General features: G+C 44.2%; 1 protein-coding gene across 3 annotated transcripts in view; it reads right to left on the bottom strand.

Moving 5' to 3' along the window:
* Window positions 1-24858, bottom strand: part of LOC105465119 (UDP-GlcNAc:betaGal beta-1,3-N-acetylglucosaminyltransferase 2) — a 325143-nt gene that overhangs the window by 168641 nt on the left and 131644 nt on the right. For 2 of the 3 annotated variants that reach the window (XR_011611787.1, XR_011611788.1), the window contains one exon: window positions 4684-6384. The gene's annotated coding sequence lies outside the window, so the exon portion shown is untranslated. Of the gene's footprint in view, window positions 6447-24858 lie in introns of those variants that run through there. The other variant, XR_011611786.1, reaches the window with a different exon arrangement.

The following is a 24858-nucleotide window of genomic DNA, read 5'->3' as shown; positions in this document are numbered from 1 at the left end:
CGATTCTGCTGTCTCAGCCTCCTCAGTAGCTGGGATTACAGGCGCCTGCCACCACACCTGGCTAATCTTTTGTATTTTTAGTAGAGATGGGGTTTCACCATGTTAGCCAGGATGGTCTCTATTTCCTGTCCTCGTGATCTGCCTGCCTCAGCCTCCCAAAGTGCTGGGATTACAGGTGTGAGTGAGCCACAGTGCCCGGCCTACCACTTGGACTTTTATAACTCTCCCTGACTTAACACTAGGTCCAAAAAGGAAGAAGAAGAAGGAAGAGAAAAAGAAGAAAGTATAAAATATCTCAATGAAGGGGATCAGAAAAGGCACCTCAAAATGTATAACTTTAGTATAAGGATTATTTTTGAGCAGAAGCAGCAGACACAGAAGCTCTCTGCCCTCCTCCTATCTGACTACAAGCAGGTCATAGATTTCCTTTCTGCAAAGAAAATTCCCATTTGTAAAGGTCCCCCCACCCATACCAGGAAGAGGAGAATGGAAAATTAATGTTATCTCTAGAGATAGCACTAAATGAGTCCGCATAAACAACCCTTATCTGCCATTAGCTTCCCCCAGACTTTTTCTCATCACCTTCCTACAATTTAACCCCTTAGAAGTCCAAGTCTTCTTTTTCTTTTCTAGTCATTTCTCCAGTTTATCACTTTGTGTTAAAATGGTATATATGCCTTCAAATCCAATCATCTCTTTGGATTTTTCACTTGTTTTCTGTGAAGCCGGGTGCAGGTACAAATATTAACATAATAAAGTTGTATGCCTTGGCTGGGCGCAGTGGCTCACGCCTGTAATCCCAGCACTTTGGGAGGCTGAAATGGGCAGATCATGAGGTCATGAGATCGAGACCATCCTGGCTAACATGGTGAAACCCCATCTCTATTAAAAATACAAAAAATTTAGCCAGGTGTAGTGGCGGGCGCCTGTAGTCCCAGCTACTCTGGAGGCTGAGACAGGAGAATGGTGTGAACCCAGGAGGTGGAGCTTGCAGTGAGCCGATATCACACCACTGCACTTCAGACTTCAGCCTGGGCAACTGAATGAGACTCTGTCTCAAAAAAAAAAAAAAAAAAAAAAAGGTTGTATGCCTTTTCTCCTGTGAATGCGACTCTTGACAGGTTGCCAGGTACTAAAACTGAGAGGGTAGAGGAAAAGCTTTTTTCTCCCCTAAGTAGACAATAATGTTAATGAAAGCTATATGTATCAGAACCCATAGACTATAGCTAAAACAGTTCGTAGAGGAGAAAACTATGTTAAAAATAACTTTTTTTTTTTTTTGAGACAGTCTCACCTCAGCCTCCCAAACTGCTTGGATTATAGGAGTGAGCCACCACCACGCCTGGCCCAGATGATTTCTTTATGACCAGTTTTTACATGGAAAGGTGGAGGAAATTAGACTAATATTTGATAATTTACATATTATCTAATTATTTTGGTGATAACTGGAGTAAATTAGAGTAATATTTTTAGGTTTTATGACTAGCTCTGGGGGAAAAGGGTTCTGATTTTGATGACCCGCCTTGGGGAAGAGGGATTCTAGTTTCTATGGCTGGCCTCTGGGGAGAATGGGACTGAGAGACAGGAGAGCATGAGAAGGTCAGAAGAAACTTTTTGCTTCTGAGGCTGCTGCTGATATAGAAGTTAAGAAGAAATTACTTAGGCAGATAGTGAGGGTACAGGAAACCTCAGTAAGGATTTCCTTTTAATGGAAAGCAGCCCCCAAATCATTCTCTTCTAACAAAGAGCAGCCTGTAAAATTGAGCTGCAGACATAGACAGGATGGAAGCTTGTACAGGTGAGTGCCAGCAGTTGTGCTAATAGGCAAAGGCTACCTGGGACTAGCCATGTTCAAAATGGCGGCTTATCTTTGCCAAACCATGTGTACAGTAAGGAAAAGATAATATGGTGCCAGCCAGGGAAAGACTCAATTTGCATAATAAAATTAGGGTGGGGTGACCAGCCTTCCCTGCGAGCTATGCAAACGTCACACCTGGTCCAACCAATCTGTGGGCCCTATGTAAATCAGACACCCCCTCCTCAAGCCTGTCTATAAAATCCGGCACAGTCCCCCATGGGCCGACTTTTCCCTTTCAGATGCCCCCTCTTCCTCACAAGAGAAAGAGCTGCTCTTCTTTCTCTTTCTTTTGCCTGTTAAACCTCTGCTCCTAAACTCACTCTTCACGTGTGTCTGTGTCCTTTATCTTCTTGACGCCAGATGACGGACCCCAGGTATTTACCCCAGACAACAATGTCCCTTTGCTGCTGAGGTCTTCTTCTTGGGGTATTGTTTTCTGAGTCTCAACGGCATGCCAAGTACTTGGAACTAAAGAGCTTGGAAGGATCTCAGAAGAAAGATCTCTCTGACCTTCTCCCATCCTCCTGTCTCCTGCCCTTCTTTCTCCTCCTAAAGGGAGTTATAGAAAGGAGAATTCTTCTTCTAAGGTGAGTCATAGAAACCAGAGACCCTCTCTCCAAAAGCAAGCCATAAAACCTAGAAATGTCACTCTCTCCTTTCTCCCTTGAAGGCCCTTATTCCAGGGGAGTCTTGCCCCACACCTGGGAAGGGTAGAGTGAGGCTCCACAGAAAGGCCAAGACGAATCTGGACAAGCCTTGCTGGGTTTTCCCCCTCAGTCTATTCCCATTCGCTTGTACCTCTTTGTCCAATCACATTTCTATAAGGCTGTCCCTTCTTAATCAAACCTAAGCAAAAAATAAATGGTTTTCCCTAAGTTGTTGGGCCTTCATTTCTGAAGACTCCTGTGTCACATAAAACTTTGATTAAATAAATTTGTTATGCTTTTTCTCTTGTTAACCTTTCTTTTGTTATCAGTGTTGGCCATGTGCCTTATGATGGGTGAGGAAAGGTATCACACTTTTCTGCCCCTACACTATAATAAAAATGTTTAAAAACCCAAGTGTTGGCAAAAATATGGAGAAATTGGAACCCTCATATTGCTGGTGGAAATGTAAAATGGTACAGCTGCTTTGGAAAACAGTTTGGCAATTCCTCAAAAGATTAAACATAGAGTTACTATTGGATCCATCAATTCCACTCCTAGGTCCATGGCCAAAAGAACTGAAAACATATGTTCACACAAAAATTTGTACCTGAATGTTTATTAGCAATACCATTCATTATAACAAAAAAGGAGAAACAACCCAAATGTCCACCAGCTGATGAATGGATAAACAAAATATGGTATACAATGGAGTATAATTCAGCAATAAAAAGAAAGGAAGTATTGATGCATGCTAGAATGGATAGACCTTGAAAACGTTATGCAAAGTGAAAGAAGTCAGTCACAAAAGATGATCACATAATGAATAATTTAATTTATATGAAACGTCCAGAATAGGCAAATCTATAGAGGCAAGAACAGATTAGCAATTGCCTATGAAAAGGCAATGGGAAAATGGAAAATGACTGTTAATGGGTATGAGGTTTCTTTGGGGGGTAATGAAAATGTTCTACAATTGGCCGGGCACGGTGGCTCATGTCTGTAATCCCAGCACTTTGGGAGGCTGAGGCAGGAGGATCATGAGGTCAGCAGTTCAAGACCAGCCTGGCCAACATAGTGAAATGCTGTCTCTACTAAAAATACAAAAATCAGCCAGGTGTGGCAGTGGGTACCTGTAATCCCAGCTACTCTGGAGGCTGAGGCAGAAGAGTGGCATGAACCCAGGAGGTGGAGGTTGCAGTGAACCAAGACCACACTATTACACTTTAGCCTGGGTGACAGTGAGACTCTGCCTCAAAAAAAAAAAAAAAAAAAAAAAAGAATAAAAAGAAAAAGTTCTACAATTAATCCTAGTGATGGTCGCATAAATTTACCAAGAATATACCAAAAACCATTGAATTGTGCATTCTAAATGAGTTAATTGTATAATATGTGAATCATATGTAAAGCTGTCATTTTAAGCTGTGCTGAGATACCACCTTTTTTTTTTTTTTTTTTAGATGGAGTCTCGTTCTGTTGCCAGGCTGCAGTGCAGTGGCGCGATCTTGGCTCACTGCCAGCTCTGCCTCCTGGGTTCAAGTGATTCTCCTGCTTCAGCCGCCAGAGTAGCTGGGACTACAGGAGTGCACCACCATGCCCAGCTACTTTTTTTTGTATTTTTAGTAGAGACAAGGTTTCACCATGTTGGCCAGGCTGGTCTCAAACCCCAGACCTCGTGATCCACCCTCCTCGGCCTCCCAAAGTGCTGGGATTACAAGTGTGAGCCACCATGCCTGGCCGAAATAGCACCTTTTTAATGGTTAGGAAATCCCACCACCCTTATGTTCACAGAAAAGTCTAACTACAAAGGACCACCTTGCCCCGACATGTCCAAAATGAGACTTGCCTCCACTCTTTCTCAACGACTCCTTGTTTTATCAAAATCCAAGTTTGGGCTAGGCACAGTGGCTCATGCCTGTAATCCCAGCATTTTGGGAGGTCCGGGTGGGTGGATCACCTCAGGTCAGGAGTTTGAGACCAGTCTGGCCAACATGGTGAAACCCCGTCCCTACTAAAAATACAAAAATTACCTGGGTGTGGTGGTGGGCACCTGTAGTCCCAGCTACTTGGGAGGCTGAGGCAAGAGAATCACTTGAACCCAGGAGGCAGAGGTTGTAGTGAGCCAAGATGGCACCACTGCACTCCAGCCTGGGTGAAAGAGTGAGATTCCATCTTAAAAAAACAAACAAACAAACAAAAAAAAAAAAACACACAAGTTTGCTTCCTCTTTTTTGAGACCTTTCTCATTAATGAATGTTCTTCCTATTGCACTACCCAAAGTTAAATGGTCTTCACTAATGGGTATATTTTGTCCCAGAGGTTATTTAGAGGGTGCTCTTTGCAAGGATTGGTTAGATTTTGAAAACTAGATAATTAATGGAATTGTCAGTGGTCTTACCTTGGGATCACGGGTCTGAACAAATTGGTGTTGAGTACTGAGTTTTGATAGTGTATGAAGCACATCATAGCTTCTGACATGACTGGTCTGGCAAAGTCAATCTGTTCTTTGAGTCAGGATATGCTTGGCAAGTTGTGGCTTCCACTCCAATTCTCAACTGTCAGCATTTAGACTAGTACCTGGTTCATGGTAGGTGCTCAATACATGTTTACTTAAAGAATAATAAATCGGCTGGGTGCGGTGGCTCATGCCTGTAATCCCAGCACTTTGGGAGGCTGAGACAGGCAGATCTCTTGAGGCCGGGAGTTCGAGACCAGCCTGGCCAACATGGTGAAACCCTATCTCTACTAAAAATACAAAATATTAGCTGGGCATGGTGGTGGTGTAGCAGGGCAAGCCGCAGACAAAACCCCTCAGACACCAAGTTAAAGAAGGAAGGGTTTTATTCGGCCAGGAGCTTCGGCAAGACTCATGTCTTCAACAACCGAGCTCCCCGAGTGAGCAATTCCTGTCCCTTTTAAGGGCTCACAACTCTAAGGGGGTCCACGTGAGAGGGTCGTGATTGATTGAGCAAGCAGGGAGTATGTGACTGGGGGCTGCATGCACTGGTTATTAGAACGGAACAGAACAGGACAGGGATTTTCACAGTACTTTTCTATACAATGTCTGTAATCTATACATAACATAACCAATTAGGTCAGGGGTCAATCTTTAACTACCAGGCCCAGGGTGTGGCACCAGGCTGTCTGCTTGTGGATTTCATTTCTGCCTTTTAGTTTTTACTTCTTCTTCCTTTGGAGGCAGAAATTGGGCATAAGACAATATGAGGGGTGGTCTCCTCCCTTAGCGGGGGCCTGTAATCCCACCTACTCGAGAGGCTAGGTAGGAGAATCGCTTGAACCCAGAAGGTGGAGGTTGCAGTGAGCTAAGGTTGCACCATTGCACTCCAGCCTGGGCAACAAGAGTGAAACTCTGTCTCAAAAAAAATATAAATATATCAATATATAGTTGGCAGCAGACCAAAAATAGTTCACCTTCTTTGTTAGTTACAGTTAGATACAGGCACACATACCTTTGACCTAGCAATTCCACTTCTGGGAATTAATTCTACAGAAACTTGCACATTGCACAGAACCACCTGATAAGGTTACTCACTGCAATATTGTTTGCAATCACAAAAGAACAGATGTCTCAGAAATCTCCATTAGGAAGAGCCTGCTTAATTCAACCATGGTGCACACATACAATGGAATAAGATGCAGGTGTAAAAAGAATGAGCAAGTTCTCATGATACAGAAGATCCCCAAGATATATTCACTCAGTTTCAACCACAACTGCTTTGTTCCTCATAGCAAGTTCCTTCCACTCCATGTGGAGGGTTTGAAGGCTTTGAAGGTTCAAATGCAGATATCTGGATTCAAAGCAGAGGAAACCTGGCTCACTCTCTCATTTTCTTCAGGCTTTGACAAATCTTTCACTGACCACTATAGGAGAATAAAAATAAAATTTTCTTCAACCCTCATACGTTTTTGATTGGAAAAGACCCCTGTAGCAAAAGATGGGAGAAAAACAAACTGAAGTTTAACATGTATATTTCATGTATACATGGAACATACCCAGAGAATGAGTAGTCCTCAAAGAGGTGGCTTTGAATTCTAGCTTATGTAGCATTGTCAACAAAGAACAATGAATATTTAGAGAAGTGACAAGGCAAAGGAAAAGGATTTTGAGTCTCTAGGGGCAGCAACTTGTAAGAAAGCAAATAAATGGCAGATATAGGCTGGCTAGTAAGGCCTATTCATGTGGCTTCCTCTGGTGCCATCTCCAGGCTGATAAGGGTCCAAAGTTAGACCTTCAGTGCTTATCTTTGTTTTTCCTGGAAGAAGGGTAGCAGGGCAGGATACCTTTTGCCTTTGTAAATCTATGTCCTGCTTTTAGGCAAATAGAAGGAGGGCAGAGAGATTTCCTGCATCTGTTTCTTGTCTTTAGCTCAAAAATCCTTCATATTTTTGGGTGGCATATTCTGGTCTCCCACACCACCCTATCATAAAATAACCACAACTCACTCACCACCACCCTCACCACACACACATGCATGCATGCACACACATCTATTCCCTTACCCTGTTTTGCTCCATAGCACTTACCACTTATCACTATATATCACTTGTTTATTTATATTCCACAAAAATGTAAGCTTGGTCAGCACAGTGGCTCACACTTGTAATGCTAGCACTTTGGGAGGGCAAGGAGGGAGGATTGCTTGAGCACAGGAGTTTGAGACCAGCCTGGGCAACATGGTGAGACTCCATCTCTACAGAAAATCTAAAAATTGGCTGGGGGTAGTGGTGGGTGCCTGTAGTCCCACCTATTTGGAAGGCTGAAGCAGAAGGATCACTTGAGCCCAGGAGGTCGAGGCTGAAGCAAGCAGTGTTCACATCACTGCACTCCCGCCTGGGTGACAGAGTAAGACCTTGTCTTAGAAAAAAAAAATAAATAAAAATTAAAAAAAAAAAAAAAAAGTAAGCTCCAGGAGGGCAAGAAATGTATTTGTTTTGTTCACTACCAAATTCCAAATGCCTAAAAGAGTGCTTGACACATAGTAGGTGCTCGGTAAGTGTTTCCTGAAGAAGTGAAAACAGTAAATGAAAAAAGCCAGAGGCGTTTGAGCCCAGCCTCAAGCTCCTGGGCTGACTATCCTTATAAATGCTTCTATATGCATGAAATGTCTTTAAAACGTTAGAGAGGAAATACGCCATGCTGGTTGCCTGTAGGTAGGTGAACTTGGTGACTGGGAGAGAGAATAGAAGGAAGGTTTTTCATTATACAGTATTCTGTTTGTAGATTATCATGCAAAAAATAAAAAGGAAAACTTCTGTATCATTCCTTTTTTATATCTCCAGAGTATGCTGTCCTGTGGATGTACTAGAAGTCATTTCATCTATCTTCTTTTAATGAGCAAGTTAGTTATTTCCAAACTTTTGCTATTGCAAATAAGGTAGTCTGGATATTACTTTTCACGTCATAATAAATAAGATGCTGAGGTCTTTTTATAACCCCTTAACTTTGGTTATAAATCTTTGCAGTTGAAAATGTAACCAACATCCCCAAGTAAACAAAACTTTACTGCAGTTAAGTCCATTTGCATTTGGTGGCTGGCAGTGGGGCAGCCTCAGGAAGCAGAGGCTTCTGGGAAATGGATAATTTAATTAGCATTCCTGCAATCTCACTGGTAAACTCACCCAATCCCTAAGTCTGTATCCTGATAATTTATCAGGATAGGGCTGACTTACAAAGGAGGGCAAAAAAACAAAACAAACTTCTAACCAAGATGTGGCTCACACCTGTAATCCCAGCACTTTGGGAGACCAAGGTGGGTGGATCGCTTGAGCCCGGGAGTTCAAGACCAGCCTGAGCAACACGGTGAAACCTCATCTCTATTAAAATACAAAACATGAGCCAGGCGTGGTGGCATGCACCTGTAGTCCCAGCTACCCAGGAGGCTGAGATGGGAAAATCACCTAAGCCCAGAAAATTGAGGCTGCGGTGAGATGTGATTGCACCACTGCAATCCAGCCTGGGCAAGGGGAATGAGACCCTGTCTCAAAAACAAACAAACAAAAGAAAAGTGAAGACAGTTCAGTATTCCTAATTCACACAATGGAAAAGATCTGAACTGAAAATTGAGAATCCTGGTTCTGCTACTGAGAAGCAGTGTGACCTTGAGGAAATCACTTCTCTTCTCTGGGCCTCCATCACCTGGTCTGTGGAATGCAGCCTTTGTCTCCCTCCCTCTCGCTGGAGACTCAAACATTATGTTGGGTGATTTGAGGCAGCTGCTGAATGGTAGCAGATCTGCCGGGGCTGTCACTTTGTGGTGGTTCTGTAGGTAAATAGGGCACTGTGCTGGGAGAGAAAAACAAACAGAGAAGCAGCTGCCTTCTTTTCCAGAAATGACACCAATAGCCTGCAACTACTCAGACTGATGGGCATGCAGCCGCCCGATGACTCCAGGGGTGCAGGGGGAGGCAGCAGAGCATCTGAAACAGGGACATCAGGACCCAGTGACTGCTCTGGTATGACTCAGGGAGGCTGTCAGGGTTGAGCTCTCTGCCAGGGACCCAGAGTGTCCCAGGAGGCCGTCCCTTCTGAAGAATCTGACAAGGCCCAGGCTTCCCAGAATGACTCTGCCCTGTTCTCCTGCCTCACCTGAAAACAGACTCTGGGGAGAAGGAGGCTGATTGACACAATTTCATCGCCCCCAACACTTGCAAGTGCAAACAGAGGCCACGTACATTCTTATTCTTTGGATCTATGATTAGACCCTCATTTGGTAAAAAATATGAAGTTGCAGGAATTGCATTCAACTCTTCAAGTTATGAATTTAATGAGAATAATTTTCTTGCTTATTTTTACAGCTTCATCAGCATTAAAACCTCATTGAAAAAGAATCTGTGGCTGGGCATTGTGGCTCACACCTGTAAACCCAACACTTTAGGAGGCTGTGATGACAGCTCACTGCACTCCAGCCTGGGCAGCAGCAGAATCACTTGAGGCCAGGAGCTGAAGACCAGACTGGGCAACATAGCTAGACCTCATCTCTACAAAACATAAAAAATTAGTTGTGTGAGGTGTATGCACTTATAGTCTTAGCTTGGGAGGCTGAGGCAGGAGATTTGCTTGAGCCCAGGAGTTCCAGGCTGCAGTGAGCTATGATAATGCCACTGTACTCTAGCCTGAGCAACAAAGCAAGACCCTGTCTCAAAAAAGAAAGGAAGGAAAGAAAGGAAGGAAGGGAAGGGAAGGAAGGGGAAGGGGAAAGGGAAGGGAAGGGGAAGGGGGAGGGAAAGAGGGAAGGGAAAGGGAAAAGAAAAAGAATTTGTTAAGTTCTGTTTCTTACAAATTTTATGAGAGACCTCAGCAGAAAACTGTTCATTTTCAGTGTTGCCAGTTTTTAAAAATTGAAGCCCGATGCCCTTCTGAATACTTTTCCTTTTTTGGCTTTTTTTTTTTTTGAGCTCCACTGTCATATTTTCTAAATTGATCCTAACTCAACTTGTATGCATTCCTAGTGATCTAAGAGTTTACAAAATAAAGTTGTTTTCCTTCTAAAACATTCAACTTTTTTTCTTTTTTTTTTTTTGAGACAGTGTCTTGCTCTGTTGCCCAGGCTTGAGTGCAGTAGTATGATCACAGTTCACTGCACTCCATCCTGGGCAACAGTAGCCTCGACCTCCCAAACTTAAGCAATCCTCCCACCTAAGCCTTCCAAGCAGCTGGGACTACAGGTGCTCACTACCATGCCCAGCTAATTTTTTTAGCTCTCTCTGTCGCTCTTTCCCCAGCTCCAACAGGGGTCTCACTATGTTGCCCAGGCTGGTCTCAAACTCCTGGGCTTAAGTGATCCTCTCATCTCAGCCTCCCAAAGTACTGGGATTATAGGCATGAGTCATCATGCCTGACCAAATTATTAATATTACAAAGCAAAATACAAAAATTTAAATAGTAAATTTTAAAAATAAAGTTATTTAAATAAGGCTAATTTTTTTATACTTGATAATTAAATCTTATTCAATATTATTATAAAAATAAAACTTCAGCCAGGTGCAGTGGCTCACACCTGTAATGCCAGCACTTTGGGAGGCCAAGGCGGGTGGATCACGAGGTCAAGAGATTGAGACCATCCTGGCCAACATGGTGAAAACCCATCTCTACTAAAAATACAAAAATTATCTGGGCGTGGTGGTGTGTGCCTGTAGTTCCAGCTTCTCAGGGGGCTGAGGCAGGAGAATCACCTGAACCAGGGAGGTGGAGGTTGCAGTGAGCCAAGAGCATGCCACTGCACTCCAGCCTGGCGACAGAGAGACTCCATCTCTAAATAAATAAATAAATAAATAAAACTTCACAATTCTGGGTTTTAATGTCTGGTTAATAAGCAAAGCAAATAATCTGTATCATGTTTCAAATATCCTACAACTACATGTATATAAATGTAAGACAAATACAAATTCTTTTTTTTTAAGACAAGGTCTCACTCTGTCACTCAGGTTGGAGTTTAGTGGTGTGATCATGGCTTTCCACTTCCCAGGCTCCAGTGATTCTCCCACCTCAGGTTCCCAAGTAACTGGGACCACAGGTGCGCACCATCACACCCGGCTAAGTTTTTGTATTTTTGGTAGAGACACGGTTTCACCCTGTTGCCCAGGCTGGTCTTGAACTCCTGAGCTCAAGCGATTCACCTGCCTTGGCTTCCCCAAGTGCTAGAATTACAGGTGTGAGCCACTGTGCCTGGCTGAAAAATATCAATTGTTCGGCCTGGCAAAATGTTCCTCAGGCACTGTGGTATATTGTTACATAATGGTCCCCAACACGTCTTACCTCCCTGCATCCAGCCCCTTTGCAATATAATTTTTGCCACGTCTCTCATGGAGACACAGAGTCTATATCCTTCCAACCCCTGGATCTGGGCATCCCTTAAGGCTTCATTTGCACCATAGACTGAGACAGAAGTAACATGGTGCAACTCCCACAGCTAGCCCTTAATTACATTCCACATTTCTGCCATTATGTGAAAATGCCCCGTCCTTTCCTAAAGGAGGAAAGACCATTTGAAGGAGAACTAGGGCGCCCCAGCCAACAGCCAGCATAAATATCAAGCACATAAACAAAGCCATCTGGGAACATCCAGTGGCAGCTGAGCCGCTGGCTGACTGCAGCTGTATAAGTGACCCCAAAGGAGATCAGCAGAAAAATTGCCCAGCTGAGCCCAACCTAGAATTACGAGCAAATAAATTGTTGTCGTTTTAAGCCACCCAGTTTTGGTGTGGTTTGTCATGCAGGAATAGATAACTGACACAGCCACCACGTGCGACTCCTGTGAACACTAAGCTAATTCTTGAATGCCTCCAGAATCATGAATTAGGACAAATTAAGAAGAAAATAGGCCCTTGGCACTATTGAGAAATAATATTTGGTTATGCCAGGACCTCTTGAATTCATGCTGAGAGAAGGGACACACATATGAGCCAATTTCATTCCTTCTCCGTCCAAAGCAGTGTCTGTCTTCAGTGTCAGCAGGGGCACGACCTGTAGACCTTCACAGTGTTTGGGCTCAGCAGGCTTGTTTTGAGAACACAGGAGGGAAATGTGGAGAGTGAGGGTGTTCATCTCACGCATCGGTGCTCACAATCACAGGTCACACTGTGCCGGTGATATGTCCAGGATTCCAGGTGACAAAAGCTCCCATGTGGTCTTCAGTAAATTTAATTTTTGTGTTTGTGATATGCAAGGCCCTCCAAAGAGTAGAGGTCCTCCTGCCTGGTCTAAGGACAATATTGCACTGTCCCCAGGTTCGCGGAAATGATTGAGGCCTTGCACGGGGATTTGTCTATGAATAGTGACTGAGGAAAAGCACTGATGGCTATTGAAACTTGATGTTTATCTCTCTCTCTCTCTTATTTTTTTGAGATGGAGTCTTACTCTGTCACCAAGCTGGAGTCCAGCAGCACGATCTTGGCTCACCACAACCTCCGCCTCCTGGGTTCAAGAGATTCTCCTGCCTCACCCTCCCAAGTAGCTGGGATTACAGGTGCATGCCACCACGCCCGGCTAATTTTTGTATTTTTAGTAGAGATGGGGTTTTGCCATGTTAGTCAGGCTGGTCTCGAACTCCTGACTTCATGATCTGCTCACCTAGGCCTACCAAAGTGCTGGGATTACAGGCGTGAGACACCACGCCCAGCCGATGCCTATCTCTTGATACATCAATCCAACTTTAGAGAAAATATCCTATAGAAACAAAAGAACTAATAGAGAAGGGTAGCTATGCAAAAATGTTTGTCACAAACATCGCTTAATATAGGAAAAAAGTGAAAAACAACATATACATCATTAACGAGATGGTTTCGTTAATTGTGATCTATTCGTATTAGCACATGTTATACAACCATTGAAAAGGTTATTATATTTATGTTTAGTGACTTGGAGAGATTTCTTTATTGAACATTTCCTGAGCATCATCTATGAACCTAGTACTATTCTAAGTGCTAGGGATACAGCAGGGAACAAGACAAGGTTTTCTGCTCATGCATTTCACATGTTAGTGGAGGAAGACGGGCCATAAACAAATAAATAAGTATATAGTATCAGTTGGTGAGAAATGCTATGAAGAATAATGGCGGTGAGTTGGGGGATGGAGCCTGGAAAGAAATGAGGGAAGGAACGTTGTGGCCCTCAATCAGGAGGATGGGCATTCCATCCTGAGTGTCAAGGCCCTGATTTGGGAATGTGCTTAGTGTGATCTAGTAGCATCAAGGAGGCCAGGGTAGCAGGAGACGGGGATGGGAGGGAAGGTCAGAGAGGAGAGAAGGGGTGTGTGGGGGGGCGGGGGATGTATACACATGGTGCAGACCATGTAGGGCCCGGCAGCTCCTGGTGAAGACTTTGGTTTTGGTTTTTTTGGTTTTTTATTGATGGGGTCTCACTATATCGCTCAGGCTGGATTTGAACTCCTGGATTCAAGCAATCCTCCTGCCTCAGCCTCCTGAGTAACTGAGACAATGTGTATACTCCCCCCACCTGGCTAAGACTGGTATTTACTCTGAGTAGAATGGAAAGCCAGTTAAGATTTTTAAGCTGAGAAGCAACGTGATCTGACAGATTTCAAAGGGTCCCTCTGGCTGCTGTGAGGGGAACGGACTGAAGGGACAAGATTGGAGCAGAGAGGGGTGTAGAGGCTGCTGTAGTAATCTAAGTGAGAGAGACAGAGGATCGGGCTTGCACCAAGTGGAAGTCACGAGGTGGGGAGATGTCGTCTGATTCCGGATGGATTTTGAAGGTGGAGCCTGCAGGATGTCCTAATGGAACTGGATGTGGGGCGTCAGCAAGAAGCCAGATGGCCATTTAATAGTGTTAATGACTAAAGCTAGTTTCAGAGGAAAGAGAGTATAGCCCAGTCCCATTTTTGCTCAAATAAACATCAAATAAAACACACTCTCCCTGTGCACGGATCTTTGTGTATACTAATAAGAGTCTATTAGTTGGCTAGGGCTGCCATCACAGAATACCACAGACTGGATGGCTTCAACAACAGAGATTTATTTTCTCAGTTCTGGAGGCCAGAAGTCCAAGATCAAAATGTCAGGGCTGCTTTCTGGTGAGGCCTTTCTTCCTGTCCTGTAGACAGCTACCTTCTCCTATGTCCTCATCTGGCCCCTTCTTTGTGCTTGCTTAGGAGAGAAGTGAGGGCTCTCTAGTATCTCTTTCTCTTCTTATAAGGATATCGGTCCTTTTTGGCTTTAGGCTGCACCCTTGTGACCTCACTTAATCTTAATTAGCCCTGCCTCCAAATACAGTTACACTGGGGGTTAGGGCTTCGCCGAATGAATCTGGAGGGACACAATTCAGTCCATAACAATGAATACAGAGAAAGCTGCAAAAGGAGATTCATAAGCCATTGCACTCCAACCTGGGTGACAGAGCAAGACTCCGTTTCAAAAAGAAACCAACTTTCTAGCAAAAAGATCCAGAACATACAATGGTGAAGAGAGTTTTTTTTTCTAAACTCCTCTTATCTGCCTAAAAGCAGAGCCTCCCAAAAGAATGCAACCATCATAGATCTCCTTCCTAGAGGTTTCCCAACCTGGGAAGAGTGACTGACTGCCTTCACGAGAGAGGAGAAGCCACAAGGCTATAAAAACTCTCCTAGGCCAGGCACTTTGGCTTATGCCTGTAATCCCAGCACTTTGGGAGGCCGAGGTGGGTGGATCACCTGAGGTTGGGAGTTCAAGACCAGCCTGACCAACGTGGAGAAACCCCGTCTCTACTAAAAATACAAAATTAGCCGGCCATGGTGGCACATGCCTGTAATCCCAGCTACTAGGGAGGCTGAGGCAGGAGAATCGCTTGAACCTGGGAGGTGGAGGTTGCGGTGAGCCAAGATCGCGCCATTGTTTTCCAGCCTGGGCAACAAGAGTGAAACTCCATATGAAAAAAAAAAAAAAGAAAAACCTCTCCTAAATATACGTGATCACAAAACTATCATATCTCCCTCATATCTATTCACCTAAGGGCCCATTTATCTTTTCTAAAAGTCATTGGTTTTCCAGTCCCCTTTCTCTCCATCCCCTCCTCCTATTAAGAGTGTATATTGTGTCATAAAATGTCAGAGCTACCACCAAAAGACAAAGCTCTTTCATCTGAGAGCCTGTGAAAAAGATATATAAGCCCCCAATTCTATTCACCTCTTTGAGCCACATTTTTCTGTGAATTACCATGTATATATGTGAATAAAACTTCTGTTTTTGTTTTGCCCATCTGTCTTTTGTCAGTTTAATTCACAGGCCTCCAACACTGAACCTAAGAGAGTGGGGAGAAAGTGTTTCCTTTCTCACAGCTGTCACCTCCTCAGAGGGGTTTTTCCCTGGCTATTCTATCTCAACTGGGCCTCTTTCTCCTTTTTGTTTCCCACAGCATTTATCATACCTTATTCTGACTTCATTTGTCTGTTTACTAGGTTTTGGTCTGCCTTTCACTAGAATGTAAGCTGCATGGAGACATATAATACAAATTCGTTAACTACTCAGTGAATGAATGGATGAGGAAATCCGTTGTCCTTGGCTCAGGTATTTACTGGTGAGTCTGCAAGCGGCAGCTCAGTTCAGCACTCACACTCACTGAGAACTTATTAGGTGTCACCATGGTGCTCGGTGTTAGGAACACACAGAGACCCACCCACTCCCTGTCCTTGAGGAGCTTAAAGGAAAACAAGCAGCTATGCTGGGCCCTGGGAGGGGCAGGTATGAGCAGGAGGACCTTACTCTTCCCTCAAGAAGTTTACTGGTATAGGAGGCAGGGAAGAGAAAAAGGAAAACACGTGATAAGGAGCTTGGAAACAAACACAACTTCAAGTACAGTTATTTAGTACACAAATAAAACAGAGACGGTTAAACTATTCTCTTGGCCTTTGTTTAGGGAATAATTCACATCATTCTGCTAATTACAGAGTTGTGAGAATAACAACAGTGTTGGATGGAGCTCATGGTATTTCTGCTTCATTTAGACAAATCTGTCTAAGGAGAGCCCATCCCCTGCACACACAGACCCGCTGACAAGCATCGCTGGTTTCTCTTGGAAGCTTTCCAAGTGGCAAGCCTCGTGCCTAGGACAGTCTTGGAGCCTCTAAAAAGCCTTTCAGGGCTGCCTCCCTCCCTCAGTCAGGGCCCCATTAGCTATAAAGGCCAAAGATATACTGAAATTAACTACCCCACCCCTCAAAGAGCACATAAATAAAAGGGAGAATTTATTGAAATTATTTCAATGCACAGGAACCCAAGAGAAACTGAATAACTAGGCCAGGCCTAGTGTTCTCAGAAAATGTTCTCATTTCTTCAAAATCCCGAGTTTAAATTTCCATATTCCCCTATCTTCCCTCAGGTCAGGTGTCCCTGCTTGGGGTACAATCATCCCACCCCTGTATAAAACAAGGCCCCCTAGGCCAGAGGAGATAACTCCAAAAGACAACCAGATGGGTGGAGTGATCAACCTTTGTGGCTTGTCTGGGACTGAGGGATTTTATAGGAAGCATGGCTTTTAGAGCTAAAACCAGGAAAGTTCCAGACAAACCTGGAAAAGTTAGTAATCAGTTCAGCCAACGTCACATGTGTTTCATGCCCATACATCATTAATTTTTTTGACATGGAGTCTTGCTCTGTTGCCAGACTGGAGTGCAGTGGCACAATCTCTGCCCACTGCAGCCTCTGTCTCCTGGATTCAAGCAATTCTCCTGCCTCAGCCTCCCCAGTAGCTGGGACTACAGGCACGTGCCACCACACCCGGCTAATTTTTGTATTTTTAGTAGAGATGGGGTTTCACCGTGTTGGCCAGGATAGCCTCAATCTCTTGACCTCATGATCCACCCACCTCAGCCTCCTAAAGGGCTGCGATTACAGGCGTGAGACACCATGCTCGTCCCCCTTCATCATTAATTTTAAGCAACACATTTCTTCATATTTAACTTCACTGAAACCAGGATGTGTTTTAAAATCAGTGGCATCCTGCAATGCAAAGCTGAGTTCTCCCTGAAATGATGCACAGCTGCCAGTCACTTCCAGCTCACCACCAACCTGAGACCACCTTAAATTAATTATCAGCTTCACTTTTTCAGACCACACTGACAGTATGAATTCAGACCTCAAATCTGCATGAGCACAGGCTCGCGGTTCAAATTCTCAGGAGACAATTGTTGTTCCTCCCTCCACAGTGTCAAGACTGAGACGTGCGCATTTCCAGCCTGCCACTCCCGTGGAAAGACTTATTTTCTTATAGCATCCCAGCTTTTAAGTGGTGTCTCCATATTTGGCATTTTTTTCCTTGCATAATAGTACATAAAATGACAGTGCAGCTTACAGTGGATGGTGTCTCCGGTTGAATGAAATACGGGTAATCATCAACTCCCACCAGCCTCTAGTGCCAGAGGGAGGCTCAGTCCTGTGGAACCCTGGCTTCTCTGGGTGGGAAGAAAATGCTATCCTGGGTACCTAGGGCTGGATCCTGGGGATATAGAAAGAGTTCTTTCTCGGCCCTGATGAGCTTTTCTCTAAGCTGAGGGGTCACTTCACCGGCTTGCAGAGCCTGGCAGCCCATCTGAAAAAGTTCTTCTTCACCAGAGTCTTGCTCTGTCGCCCAGACTGGAGTGCAGTGGCATGATCTTAGCTCACTACAATTTCTGCCTCCCGAGTTCAAGAATTATTCTGCCTCAGCCTCCCAAGTAGCTGGGATTACAGGTGCGCACCAACACCCCCAGCTAATTTATTTTTTGTATTTTTAGTAGAGATGGGGTTTCACCGTGTTGGCAAGGCTGGTCTCGAACTCCTGGCCTCAGGTGATCCACTCGCCTCGGCCTCCCAAAGTGCTGGGATTATAGGCTTGAGCCACCACGCTCCACCTGGTAGACATGCTTTCTAATCCCCAGGTTTTCTTTCCTTCCCCCAGGGTGCTCAGCATTTCCTGGATATGTGATACCCCATCCCTATCCTCAGCTCATTCAGTTGACCTTCCCCTGGCCCCCACCGAAAGCCACTCATTCTCAGGTTGGCTCACCTGTCCTCAGACACCATGATTTGTCTTTCTGTGTTGGCGCTCAGGACACACCACCCCAAAATATTACTGTAGGAGAACCAAATATGCCGCCCCAAAATATACTTCATTGGTATACGTTGAGCTGGTTATTCTGAGAAACTGCACACAGAGGGGTAGCTCTGAAAAGCTTTCTTTGTATTTAAAAAAAAAAACAACAACAACAAAAAACTACATCTATAAAGGAAGTCTACCTTAGTAAAAGTATTTGTGTTAGGAAGAAGGCTGCTTAGACAAGCTTTATTACCTGAGAGGCTTTTGATCTGTGTAAGGTAACCCCCAGAAACCCCAAGCCCCTGTTCCTTTCTGTGGCTCAGGATGCTATATAAGCTCCAATATTTTGGCCCTTCTGTGGCTCTCCTATTTTTGTGGGTCTCCCATGTGTATGCATGTAATTAAACATGTGTTTCCCCCTGTTAATCTGTCTAATGTCAGTGTAATTAGTAGCCTAGCCAATGAACTAGAAGGGTAGAGGAAAGCCATTTTTCCCTCTCCAATACCTGGTGTCATTTCCCAGCTTCCTGAGTGCCAAGGTCTGAATGTTTGTGTTCCCCCAAAATTCCTGTGTTAAAATCCTAACCCCCAAGGAAATGGTGTTCGGAGGTGGGTCGGGGGGCTTTTGGGGGGTGATTAGGTTGTGAGAGCTGTGCCCTCATGAGTGGGATTAGGGCCATTGTAGAAGAGGCCCAGGGAGTTGCCTTGCTCCTGCAAACCAAAAATAAAATTCTAAGCCCCGCACCATCTGCATAGACCCCTCCTCTTGGCAAAGGCATTCCAAAACTAACCTGAAAAACTAGTTCAGGCCATCATGGGAAGGAGGGGTCAGACTGCCTCCCTATGCCCTCCTCCCTTTTGGAATTACTGATAGAACAGACTCTTTAAGCCTGATAAGAAACATTTACAATCTATTCTCTCTAAAGCCCGCTACCTGGAGGCTTTACCTGCATGATAAAACCTTGGTCTCTACAACCCCTTATCTTATGCCAGGCATTCCTAAGTCTTTAGACAATAACTTAACTCTTTCAACCAACAGCCAATCAGAAAAAATTTTGAATCTACCTATGACCTGGAAGCCCCCCAACCCTTCCTGTTGTTCTACTTTTCTGGACCAAACCAATGTACATCTTACATGTATTTGATTGATGTCTCATTGAAATGGTTAGACTCTGTGTCCCCACCTAAATTTCATCTTGAATTGTATTCCCCATAATCCCCACATGTCAAGGGAGAAACCAGGTGGAGGTAATTGAATCATGGGGATAGTTCCCCCCATGCTGTTCTTGTGATAATGAATGAGTTCTCATGAGATCTGATGGTTTTATAAGGGGCTCTTCCCCCTTCACTCAATACTTCTTCCTGCCGCCTTGTGAAGAAGGTGCCTTGCTTCACCTTCTGCCATGATTGTAAGTTTCCTGAGGCCTCCCCAGCCATGCTGAACTGTGAGTCAATTAAACCTCTTTCCTTTATAAATTACCTGGTCTCAAGCGGTTCTTCATAGCAGTATGAAAAAGGACTAATACACTAATGTTTTTCTAAAATGTATAAAACCAAGCTGTGCCCTGACTACCTTGGGCACAAGTTCTCAGGACCTCCTGAGGGCTATGTCATGGGCCATGGGTCACTTATATTTAGCTCGGAATAAATCTCTTCAAGTATTTTACAGAGTTGGACTTTTTTTATCAACACTCCTTCTACCAAGTGAGGACACAGCGAGACGGCGCCATCTATGAACCAGGAAGTAGACCTTCAACAGGCACTGAATCTGCCAGAACCTTCATCTTGGGATTTCCCAGCCTCTACAACTATGAGAAATACATTTCTGTTGTTTATAAGCTGCCCAGTTTATGGTATTTTGTTACAGCAGCCTGAATGAACTACTCCCAGCCCAGGGCAGGGACTGTGTCCCCCTGCTGTGTTCAAAGGCAGGGCTCAAACCCAAGGCTAGCCACAGTGAAGCCCCAGGTGGGTGCAGAGGCCTCTTGCCCTGCGGGGCAAGAGGCACACCTTATACTCTGCAAAGACCTTCCCAGCTCTGCCAGACCACCTGGGCTAAGGGAAGGGAAGGCAGGACAGTTATGCCAACTCCAGGCTCACAAAGAATTCTGAGGTTTTGTGAGCACTAAGAATCCAGTTTACACAAAAAGAGCTTACTTTGTCTAGTTTAACCTAAACCATAAGAGTTGAAGGGATTGATAAAGTGGGACTAGGAGATTGATAAAGTGGGACTAGGAGTCTGGTTTTGGTGAAAGAGCCCTGGATTTCGATTCAGAGATTTGTATCCAAACTCTGCATTTCTGGGTGCATGACTTTGACAAGCTGCTCCAACATTTTAGACCTCGTTTCCCCCCATTTATAAAAGGAAAGTTATTCCCATTTTGGGGTTGTGCAAGGATTAAATAGGATAATGTATGCTTTAAAACATGCTTTGTAGACACTAAAGCATTACACAAATACTTAGCCCTGGGAGGGGAGATAAAAGGATATTCTACTTAGTGCAATAATTTTAAATGTGCAGGTTATGAGCTATCAGCAGGTCATGAAAAATATTTAGTGAGTGTAAGAGAAGAACAAAATGTTTCCCTCTACTCTTCTATGTTCTCAGCTCAAGCTCCTGTTACAAAAGATATATCAGCAAGAGAAAGGCAAACAGAAGTTTATTAATATGCAGATCTTATATACAAATGGGAGAAAGTCAGGGAAGAGTAACTCAAAGAGGTGGCTAAAGCTTGAACTTAAATACACCCTAGCTAACAAAAGTGGAAGGGTGTGGGCAAGGCAACTTATGGGAAGGTGACCAGGAAAAGTACAGTAAACAAGGGTAAGGTTTGCTGTGCAGATATAAGGCAATGCCTTCTCCACTGATAAAAGTCTTGTGATTTAGAGTCTTCTTTTTCTTCCTGGTGCAGAGAGGGAGACATCCTTACAAATGGAGAGTTACTTTAGAAATGTAAATTTCCCTAATGAAAGGGCAATTTATACTGGTTTGGGGGCCTCTCCTGTGTCTGCTGTTCCTCAAAATAATCAGCTTAGAGCTAGGCATGGTGGCCGACACCTGTAATCCCAGGACTTTGGGAGGCCAAGGCAAGAGGATCGCTTGAATTCAAGAGTGTGAGATCAACCTGGGCAACATACCAAGGTCTTGTCTCTACAGAAAAATAGAACAAACGGGCAGTAGCATGCACTTGTATTCCCAGCTACTCTGAAGGCTGAGGCAGGAGGATCACTTGAGCCCAGGAATTTGACGCTGCACTAAGCTACGATCACATCACTGCATTCCAGCCTGGGTAACAGAGCGAGACCCTTTCAAGAAAAAAAAAAAAAAAAAAAAAAAAAAAAAAGGCTCAAGCTCAAATAATCCTTACGCCAAAATGGCATATTTGGGAGGGGTAAGGGAGTTCAGGGAGTGCCACTCCCAGAATATGATGCTTTGGTGTGCTGATTATATTGAACTGAGGGTACATGGGGAACAGAGGAAGAGAGAAACAGGCAGAGGCTTTCTCTGAGCTCCCCTTACCTAAAGACCATCCTCCAAAGGGAACTCAATGGTCCTGAATCCCAGGAATTCTCTTCCCCAGGAATCTCATCCATCAGGGAAGATTAACTGGGATCACACAAGAGAGCCTGGATGTCACATCCAGACAGAAACCACCTATTCTCCTGAGGATTGCTCCAGCCAACTTTTGTTACCTGGGAGACATTTTTTTTTTTTTTTTGAGACGGAGTTTTACTGTGTCGCCGAGTGCAGTGGTGTGATCTTGGCTCACTGCAACCTCTGCCTCCTGGGTTCATGAGATTCTCCTGCCTCAGCCTCCCAAGTAGATGGGACTACAGGCACATGCCACCACACCTAGCTAATTTTTTAATTTTTAGTAGACACAGGGTTTTGCCACGTTGGCCAGGCTGGTCTCAAACTCCTGACCTCAGGTGATCTGCCCACCTTGGCATCCCAAAGTGCTGGGATTACAGGAGTGAGCTGCTGCCTGGCCAACCTGGGAGACTTTTATCTGCATAACAAGAAGACCTTTATTCACCATACATTTCCTCCCCTCGTTCTCTCATAACTTGTGTGGCCACCACACCCGCAGAAGCTGCAAGCCCCCGTTCCCTTCTGTAGCTCAGGATGCCATATAAGCTCCAATCATCAGTCTTTATTGAGTCATATTTTGTGAGACTCTGTGTGTATGTTCATAATTAAATATGATTTTTCTCTTGTTAATCTGTCTTATGCCAATTTAATTCATAGCCCAGCCAAGAGACCTAGAAGGGTGGAAGGAAGTCATTTTCACTCCCCTACAGTGGCATAATCTGGTCTCCTATGGTCATATTTTGGGGTGGCATATTTTGTTCTCCTATGTGAATCATGTTCAGCATTTTAAAATTTGAACAGAATGGAAAATATCAAGGTGTGTATCCCAAATAGTAGAAATAGGTATTTTTTCTTTTATTTAAGTCATGTGTGCACATGGGTGATATGGTTTGGCTGTGTCCCCACCCAAACCTCATCTTTAATTTCCACGTGTCATGGGAGGGACCTCATGGGAGGTAATTGAATCATGGGGGCAAGTCTTTCCCATGCTATTGTCATGATGGTGAATAAGTCCCATGAGATCTGTTGGCTTAGTAAGGAGGAATTTCCCTGCACAAGCTCTTTCTCTTGGCCTGTTGCTATCCATGGAAGATGTGACTTGCTTCACCTTGCCTTCCACCATGATTGTGAGGCCTCCCCAGCCAAATGGAACTGTGCATCTATTAAACCTCTTTCTTTTGTAAATTGCCCAGTCTCCCGTATGTCTCTGTTAGCAGCATGAAAATGGACTAATACAACTGGTATGCCTGTTGTGATATAAAATTTAAGTCTTTTGCACCACAACACACATACTAATACTACTTGTTTCTGTGGTAAATAATGGAAGTAGAAATAAATGGAGCTGTTTTTGCTTTGTTGTACTTTTCAACTGCAGCATTTGTGCGTTCCAAGAGTGGGAGAAGAATTCATCTTGGGAAAGAATGTATCTTTTGTTTGGGAAAAACATCTTAATTGGCCCTCTGGTTATGCAAAGGTAAGTCCCTGAGATCAAGCTGAAGTAAGCTCTTGGAGACCAAAGGGGCTATAATGCTCTGCATAAAAAAGTAAATATTTAAGGGTTTCTGTTTCCTTTGGTGGTCCTAGAAGGAGCAATTTGAGGCCTGGGGCTTCAGAGAAGAGAATTTAAGCTTGGCTCAAGGGGGAAGACTTTAAGTAAAGGCCTCCCTTGACACTGGTGTGACCAAAGATTCAAGAAGTTCTCTGTACTAAGTACTAAATGAAGTTCTCCCCTCCTGCACTTTAAAGTCCTTACAAGGATCTTCAGGCCTTCGGTGGAGTTAATCAAACCTTCTAACCTGGTTCTCTCCAGGTAGCCTCCAGAATGATGGGAGGGTCCCTGTTTGGGAGGAAAAACCTCAGAGGGAGTGGAAGGTATGCAGAGTCTGTGATGGAGGAGCCAGAGAGATCCAGGAGAAGCTGGGAGCAGCAAAGTGGGAGGAGACCGGTGACTGTGAGGGTGGATGTGCTTCCAGGAATTCTTGGCAATTTGGAAAGGGGCTCGAATTCCTCTGGCTGCAGAACATGTTCTTTTCTTTGATTAAGTAAAGGGCAATTCTGGAAGGTTGGAAAATGTAGGACACCCACTATGTAAAAATCAGGAAGGTACTAACCTATAGCTTCAAGCAAGACTCATCAGGACTATGAGCCTCACCACCACTACTATCATGGTTATTACCACCATCTCCTACCACAGGCCAAGCTGAGTGACCCTGGTAGGCAGAATAATGGCCCCCCAAAGATGCCCAAGTCCTAATCCTCAAAACCTGAAAATATGTTACAGTACATAGCAAAGGGGAATTAAGGTTGCCAATCTCCTGACCTTAAAATAGAAAGGGCACCTTAGATTATGCAGGTGGGCCCAATGTAATCATAAAGATCTATAGAAAGTAAAAAGTTTCTTCTTCAAAGTTTCCCTTCTTGTTAAAAAATAAATCATAAGTGTTAGAAATAATAGTTTCTTTCAGGCCAGGTGCAGCGGCTCACACCTGTAATCCCAGCACTTTGGGAGGCTGAGGTGGGCGGATCACGAGGTCAGGTGATCGAGACCATCCTGGCCAACACAGTGAAACCCCGTCTCTACTAAAAAATATATATATATATACAAAAAATTAGCAGGGCGTGGTGGCGGGCGCCTGTAGTCCCAGCTACTCAGGAGGCTGAGGCAGGAGAATGGCGTGAACCTGGGAGGCGGAGCTTGCAGTGAGCTGAGATCACACCACCTGCACTCCAAGCTGGGCAACAGAGTGAGACTGTCTCAAAAAAAAAAAAAAAAGAAAGAATAGTTTATTTTAAAGACTAACTTTCTTCAAACCTCCTTGATTTGTGCTAATAGCTCTCTGTTAAGTTATATATCCTATATAGCTGTTAGACATGCTCACAGGCACATTCCAGCTAACAGTCTATGCCCCTGCCTTATTTGGAAATGTTATTGCTTCTTTAAATCTTTTGTAAGCAACTTCCTCCTTTCCTTTGTTCTCCCTTGCCTTTACCTATTTAAGAAAGTTTTAGGTTGTTAGCAAATCAGGTAACAGTTTAGACTATGAGGTTTGGCTCCAGCCAAAGGATGCAGGACACAGCAGTAAGGATGACCCAAATGCATAAGGGATAAATATGTCTGCTTTTCCTTTGTTCGGTGTACTCTCATGGCAAGATGGCTGGTGACTGTACCCTTTCTGCAGAAAGTAAAAATTGCCTTGCTGAGAGAATTAAATTTACGTTCAAGTGCTATTTCTTTATG

The sequence above is a fragment of the Macaca nemestrina genome, chromosome 13, assembly GCF_043159975.1.
Source record: "Macaca nemestrina isolate mMacNem1 chromosome 13, mMacNem.hap1, whole genome shotgun sequence".
Lineage (NCBI taxonomy): Eukaryota > Metazoa > Chordata > Mammalia > Primates > Cercopithecidae > Macaca > Macaca nemestrina.
This window is presented reverse-complemented; position numbering and strand designations above follow the sequence as displayed.